The following is a 6459-nucleotide window of genomic DNA, read 5'->3' as shown; positions in this document are numbered from 1 at the left end:
TTAGTACTCAAGATACACATACATTTTGCCATAAGAATAATGCCATGAATAATCTGATTTGTGAAATTCAATGCATTCCACTTGCCAGAAACATTTACATGGGTATACTTCAACAAAGTGTGTGGCATGTTTGTCAATGTGTATTGTTACAACTACTACCTACAGTGTAAATCATATCACTTAGGTGTTCAGTCCTAGTTTGTTTAAATATAGACAGCTTCTAGTCAAGGATTTATATATGTGGCAAGACTGAGCCAGGAATATGAATATGCAAGGTCTGTCACACTACAACCTATTACAGCAGCAGAGAGGTAGCTAGTCTCACTGGTGTAGATGGGAAGTTTAATTGCATGACTGAATGGTTTGGTGGTTGCTACTTTAAATGATGCATGTGCAGGTATTTTGAAAATTTAATTTTACTTCCAGAATTACAGAGTCCTGAAATCTGTGTAGTATAGAATGTGGCCACTTTTGGAATGGTGTCAATAATTACTTATTTATGAGGTCATAAAGTATACCTATGTTTTTGGGACCTACTTGACATGGTCACTATAATGAGATGGTCTTATTAATGAGGTCATGAAGTACCTTAGCTATGTTTGGGGCCAGCTTGCTGTAATGAGGTGGTCTTATTGATGAGATCATGAAGTACACCTTAGCTATGTTTGGGACCTGCTTGACATAGTCACTGTAATGAGGTGGTCTTATTGATAGGATCATGAAGGTCATCTTAACTGAGTTTGAGACCGACATTACTCACTCAACTATATTGAAGGAAGCCACTTGGTGTTTTCGCTATATTTGCATACTTGTCATGTCCACATAGAGGGGCAATGCACAAAAAGAAAAGTGAAGTGTGTATTAAAGAATTTTGCACACCCTACATTAATATAAATGGAATATGACAAATCACTGCATCAACTAAGAACGACCTTGCATCATGCACCACCCATAAAATCAAGAAAGCTCTTGGTCTGTTAATCCTTACCATATCTGAGCATGGTGAATTTTCCCATGTTGCACCAAATTAAGCCACAGACTCAACTCCTGGTGGTGTCCCTCCTTTTAAGTTCCAACTTCTTGAAGGGACTATTGTCAATCAATGGAAGTTTGAGGCAATGAATGGTCTTTGTGTACATACTTGACTATAGTAATGGTGTTTACAACTACTGCTATAGTGCGTATTATAAAACGCTACACAAAACTTATTAATGTATGCATTTAATAGGTACTTAACCACATATTGATTTTATTACTTTTTAAATTGTCCAGGCAGCAAGAATTTGCCTGCAGATTTTCTCACATTTGGTAGCCTTGCATGAAAGGAGCTTTGGAAGCATATATTGCTAGAATGGAGTCCAGATTCCAGAAACTAGTGTACTTGTCCAGACTAGCTAGCTACCATATTGTGGGGTACAGAATCACTGGGTCGGACTTCATCAGAGTATTACATAGGCAAGAAATTATATACTGTATTTTAATCTACACAAAATATGGGTTGGTCAGGCCTGTGAAATAGCTAATTAAGTGAGGTCTGAGGCAAAACTTGGGCACATATACAGCAATTTAGTAGTAGTCCCAATGCATGTTGGTGAAATTGCCAGTACAATAATTCAAAATGCAACGATAGGACTTTTTGTCATTATTATTATGTTGAACTATCAACATTAACTATTATTCTCAAACCAATTTGGTAATTGATATGATAAACTGAAAGAAACATTTTCTTCAACAATGATCTAAATGGAATAGTGTGAAACCAAAATTCTGTACACGTAAATATACAGTGTATGTGTTTAGGATACCACTGTATGACGTTCAAGAATGTATGTACATACCTCTACAGAAACTTGTACAGCTATATCTGCTGCTTGTTCACTACATTTTTCAACCTGATACAAACAAAGCCGACAGGGTATTTTCAACAGCTGATATGATTATTGGGTGCACCTATAATTATTAAAAATGATAAATTCAAAAACATTTGTATTGCATAAAATTACCAGGCAATAAATTTTACTTCACAAATGATTAATGGTAGGTATATACTTTAGAGCTTTCGTCTATAACCACCACAAGCTTCACTTTAGCAAATTTTTATCAGAGGAATGAGCAGCAAGCGGACAAATCCATTTCCACATTGCTAATGTTACTATATGCAACTCTTCTTGTCAACACCAATAACGGGTCAATGAAAGCAATGTTGAATCCACCATTTGTGCCCTTCCTTAATCAAAATAGGTAGGTGACCACAATTAGGCCATACCAAATTAATATTACATTTCATAAAGTTTTTATCCCTCTAGTAGTGACCTGGCAGTTTGACAAAAATTTCAGACTAATTTATCAGAGTAAAATGGCTGCTCTATAGAGTATCTTGTAAGGCTATTTTGATAAGCACTTTCCCTTCCCATTGCTACTACATCTTGCAATAGGCTTGTTGTAATAGATTTCTATTTTAAAGACTTCCAATTTTGCAGGTTGGCAGGCAGTCATTATTAGTATTGATTTTATCGCAGTTTCTCATGTAGCTATAGCAAAAGTGAGAGTACTTCTGTTCCCATTAACCCAGTTGATGCAAATACCAGCGGAGTGATGCTAATCATCAGGACCGCCGACAGGGGGGGAAACTGGGGAAATTTTCCCTAGGCCCCAGGTCCCAAAGCTACAGTAACTGTAGTTATAGGGCCCCACATTCTTGATTAACCACATGCAGACCCCCTAAATTTTCTTGGCAGCCCTGCTAATTATAATTCCACTTCACTGACATGATTAGATATTATTTCAATCAAACAAACGAACTACTAGGGTCACAAACTTAACCCATGACATCCACGTGCAAGCCAGATAGCTACTCTTGTGGTCTCAGAGCATGCAACTAACCAACAATTGCAGTTTAAACTGTCACACCACATAGACTATATTCAATTTCACAAGCCACTATTTGTGACACATTCTTACGAGTAGCCTTCATTCCTTCACTCCCAGCTAGCCTGGCCTCATGCAGTCATCCCATGGCCACGTGTTGCGAGAAGACGTGCCTTGCTGAGGAAGGAAATGTTCACCCACGTAGCTGTCTATAGAGTTCACAATATTGTGAGGAGTACATTGCCCGGCTATGTCATGCCATTCAACCGAAGAACGTGACTCCGTAAAACAAATGAAAACAGTAAGTTCACAATAAGTGAAAAATTTTCTAAGTCAAAGTGGGCCCAAAAAAAAATCCGCCCAGAGAGGGGGGCAACTGGGGCAGGTCTCAGCTTGTTTGAGGTGTGTACTGTTGGGCCTGTATTGCTTCTGGGCAGTCCTGATGGCAAACCTTTATCTGCATTAAGGTAGCCACAATGATCAGGATGAAAATTCTTAAAATACTGTATGAATACTGTATAGCTATACCTGTAGTAAACTTCTTTGTGATGCATTTATCATTCTTAGTGGTAGTCTCTGCTCTGTATATAAGCTCTGTGCAAGCGACTTCCAAGTGGTTGCTACGCTGATAAGTAAAGCATACAGGAAATCCAACTTGAGGACATCTGACACTCGGAGATACTGTACGACACGCTACATTATATATCGCACTATCCCTCGGCTTACGACGAAGTTAGATATATGGTCAGGAAACAGACGCAAAGATGTTTAAGCAGTCATCAAATTAGACCAGGTTAAACGTTCCATCCAAAAAGTTCTATTTAATTATCACCATATCACTGACGTGAGGATGTCATAACTAGGCAACGGTACTTTGAGGCAGCTGCTTCTGTTAACAACCGTTGAAGTTAAAAGTTTGTGTAGCTACCTACGCAAAGAGTGAGGCTGCTAAAAGTCTGGTTGCTTCATGGCCGGTGGTGGTGAAAGACGGTCGGAGCTACGCCGGCATCGACTAATGAATACCAGCTGGGGTTTGTTCACTGTTTTCTGTAATTGTTTAACTGTTACCTTTGTAGGCAACTACGGACTTCATTTGTCGTCCATGTGCTGATGGTTCGTTTGTGCTAGTGCCTACTATGCCAAAGCCGATTATATGCCTAAGTCGAGTAGCCATTCACATTTGCTGGGCTCCGCTGGCTCGTCGTGATGGATGACAGGTTGGTAACACTGTGCTACTTGCTTTAGCTTATAGTTTTCATGTAGACAAGGTGGCAGAGAAGCAGCAGTAGACAGAAGTGACAGGATAGAGTGATGGTACGTACAAAAGTCTCTCTGAGGCCGAGTTCATCAATGGTCTTACTCTATCCTTTGTAGTTCCAGTGACGTCGACATAGCATGCAGTGATAGACTGATACAAGTATGTACTGCTACAGAATTGATGGTCAGACTACCAAACATGGTAAAAATTGTAAAATATAATAATGTGTAATGTATTCTCAACTTGAATTCACAGTCGGAACACTATAACTGATTTGGTGCAGTCATATAGACATTATTGAGGTATGTCCATATGTATGTACTGTACAATATATACAATACTTATTGACAGAATTATACGTTGCTGCTGAAGGATGTTTATTACTGACAACTGTGATAAGAACATTCTTTATTGGTTTCATTTGTTTACAGTATCATACTACCCTATAGACTTGCAACATTGGTTACAGAAATAGGAGAAACTGATGGTTGCAGTTCCCATGGTTACCGTTCATCTTCACATTATTGATTTCTGTTGGATTAACAAGACTTGAAACCCTGGAACAATAATTGTAATTGATGATATTTCAAAATGTACATTTCTAATTGTACAGTATTTAAATGGATACAGATCATACCACAATAATGGTGTGCGATACATACATTAGGTAAAATGGTCAGTAATACACACAGAGAATGGTGTGCTCGGTGCGAGGAGGCATATCATACACACTTTGGTGTGATATGCAGCCAACTGTTTTAACAGTGTACAGTACAGTTACGCAGCTAATTGGACAAATACAGTACAGTTAGCTATGCGGAGAATTTATTTGTGGAATGTTATGTAAACAACACACCGTAAATCGCTAAAACCAGCCAAACTAATCCTACGAGTTCGTTCTATGGCTAGGAATAGATTGTATAAACACTTACTGAACGTCTGATCACAGAACTTTTAAACATGACTCCACTAAGACAACACGATTGATCACGTGCGTAACATTGTAAATCACTAAAACTAGCCAAACCAATCCTATTAGTTTGTTCTACGACTAGAAATAGATTATATGAACACTTACTGATATCCTTATCACCGAAAATCCCAGCAGTTTGAGTACTAGAGAAAATCGCTCCGAGCCAGAAGCGACCAGGAAGTACAATATAACACTTAAAGCACCGCCTTGCTTGTGTGTACGAAAAATGCAGTACTCGGGGGGTGTCTCGAGGCAAATACAGCACTCGGCTTCGCCTCGTGCTGTATTAGCCTCTCGACACGCACCCGTCGTACTGTATTTTCCGTACACACACGCGGCACTGAGTGCTTTAACTCTGACATGTCAACATATTGGCTGCAATTTCATTCCCAAATTGTCCATTATAGAGAGGTTACACTATTGTACATACATACCACAGTTCTAATATCTACACCACTACAGGATCATTGTCATAATTATACTGTCATTAGATTCTTCCATTGACTATCGTAGGAAGTGTAAGTTGGTAACACTAACAAACACTTTACTTATTATGGTATCCTCTTGTAGTGCTTGTAACAGCTGGACTACTTTACTTAAGGTACATTGAATGTCCGTTTTTGTTCATGTGTAGATGTACCCAGGCCTGCTTGTACCAGTAGGCAGTAGCTACTTGTTTGTTTGTGTGTGTGTGTGTGTGTGTGTGTGTGTGTGTGTGTGTGTGTGTGTGTGTGTGTGTGTGTGTGTGTGTGTGTGTGTGTGTGTGTGTGTGTGTGTGTGTGTGTGTGTGTGTGTGTGTGTGTGTGTGTGTGTGTTGGATATTATGTTAGAGTTAAAGCACCGCCACGCATGTGTAGAGTATGAGGGTGTGTGTCAAGAGGCTAATACAGCACGTGGCAAAACACAAGCAATGCAAGGCGGTGCTTTAAGTATTATATTGTACTTCCTGGTTGTCTGGCTCGGAGCGATTTCTCTAGCACTCAAGCCTCTGCAGTTTTTGGTGATAAGGGTATCAGTAAGTGTTTAACTAATCTATTTCTAGTCATAGAATGAACTAATAGGATTAGATTGGCTAGTTTTAGCGATTTGCGATGTCACCCACATGATCAATCATACTGCTGTCTTTGTGGAGTCGTGTTTAAAAAGCTTCATGATAAGACGATCAGTAAGTGTTTATACAATCTTCTGTATTCCTAGCTGTAGAACAAATTCGTAGGATTAGTCTGGCTGGTTTTAGCAATTTACAATGTGTTGTTTACATAATGCCTGTAACATTCTGTTTAAATTCTCTGCATAACTGTACTGTATTTGCCCATTTAAGCACCTGTACTGTATTTGCCCAAATAGCTGCATAACTGTA

The 6459-nt window shown here is 39.0% G+C and overlaps 1 long non-coding RNA gene across 4 annotated transcripts; it reads left to right on the top strand.

Moving 5' to 3' along the window:
- Positions 1-3233: 3233 nt before the first annotated feature.
- On the top strand, positions 3234-4751 carry LOC136257769 (uncharacterized). 4 transcript variants are annotated; one of them, XR_010702147.1, is made up of 7 exons: positions 3234-3899; positions 3945-4085; positions 4132-4182; positions 4243-4327; positions 4382-4428; positions 4499-4518; positions 4576-4751. It is a non-coding gene; the product is annotated as an uncharacterized lncRNA (long non-coding RNA). The 4 variants fall into 4 exon arrangements; XR_010702144.1 differs by having other exon boundaries at positions 4478-4518; XR_010702146.1 differs by lacking the exon at positions 4499-4518 and having other exon boundaries at positions 4596-4751.
- Positions 4752-6459: the final 1708 nt, after the last annotated feature.

Source organism: Dysidea avara, chromosome 6 (genome assembly GCF_963678975.1).
Source record: "Dysidea avara chromosome 6, odDysAvar1.4, whole genome shotgun sequence".
NCBI lineage: Eukaryota > Metazoa > Porifera > Demospongiae > Dictyoceratida > Dysideidae > Dysidea > Dysidea avara.
This window is presented reverse-complemented; position numbering and strand designations above follow the sequence as displayed.